Here is a 1029-nt window from a genome sequence, read left to right on the forward strand (position 1 = left end):
GAATCATATTAAAAGCTGCCTCTCAGTCTCTGTCTGCAACCTTTAGGGGACATCCTTAAATCTTCAGTTCCTGGGCCTGCTTGTGGTCTTTGGTTCAGCGTGTATATTGCATCCTTGCAGCTGCTTGGGAATGATGAATTATATACTGAAACCAGTAAGCATAAACTATTGCAGAGGAGTTCTTTCATCAGCAAATCTGACTAACTGGGGAATCTGCCTCTGGGAGGATTATCCCTGAGATGATCTGAGGGCAGCAGAAGTACACTTCTAGGTAATGTTGGCACTCTGGGCAAAGGCAACTTGAGGGGTTGGTTCTCAAACTCGAACTTGGATTGGAATCACCTGAAAGACTTGTTAAAACTCAAACTGGCCTATTGCCATATCACACTGAACATGCCCAATCTCGCCTGATCTTGGAAGCTAAGCAGGGTTGGGCCTGGTTAGTACTTGGATGGGAGACCCCCTGGGAACATGAGTGCTGTAGGCATTATTTAAATTTAATTTAAAAAAATCCGGAATGCCGAGCTCCATCTCCAGAGTTTCTGATTCAGTAGATACTTGCATTTCTAACAAGTTCCCAGGTGATGTTGATGCTCTTGGTCCAGGAATCACGCTTTGAAAACTGCTGTTTCTAGGGTGCCAATTTGAATCCAGGCCTTTGGTGGTTGAGCTGAAGTGGGCTTTGTTGTCTCGCTGTATGGTAGTTTCAATCTAGGAGAATTTCACTAGGTCATCTGACAGTTATGATCCTTGGAAGCCCTTGATTTGTAAACTCAAAACAGAGGTCTCCCTGTGTTATCCCTCCTGGCACCTGGATTGCCACTGTTCCTCATATGCTGATTGTGATGTCCATACTCACCTGGGATTAACTGTTGCCACTTGTGTCCAACCCTAGCTCCTCCAATCCTCTTTTTATATAGTGATACTTCTGTGATCACCTCTTGAATTCTCATTTCCTGCCAGGAAGGACTAATGCCCCATGCGTGAATCTTTCCATGCTTCCCAACTCAAAATTCCCAAGACTGGGAG

General features: G+C 44.9%; 1 pseudogene; it reads left to right on the top strand.

Annotated features, from left to right (window-relative positions):
• The first annotated feature begins 369 nt into the window (after positions 1–369).
• On the top strand, positions 370–487 carry LOC116272288 (annotated as a pseudogene).
• Positions 488–1029: the final 542 nt, after the last annotated feature.

This window comes from Papio anubis, chromosome X (genome assembly GCF_008728515.1).
Source record: "Papio anubis isolate 15944 chromosome X, Panubis1.0, whole genome shotgun sequence".
Lineage (NCBI taxonomy): Eukaryota > Metazoa > Chordata > Mammalia > Primates > Cercopithecidae > Papio > Papio anubis.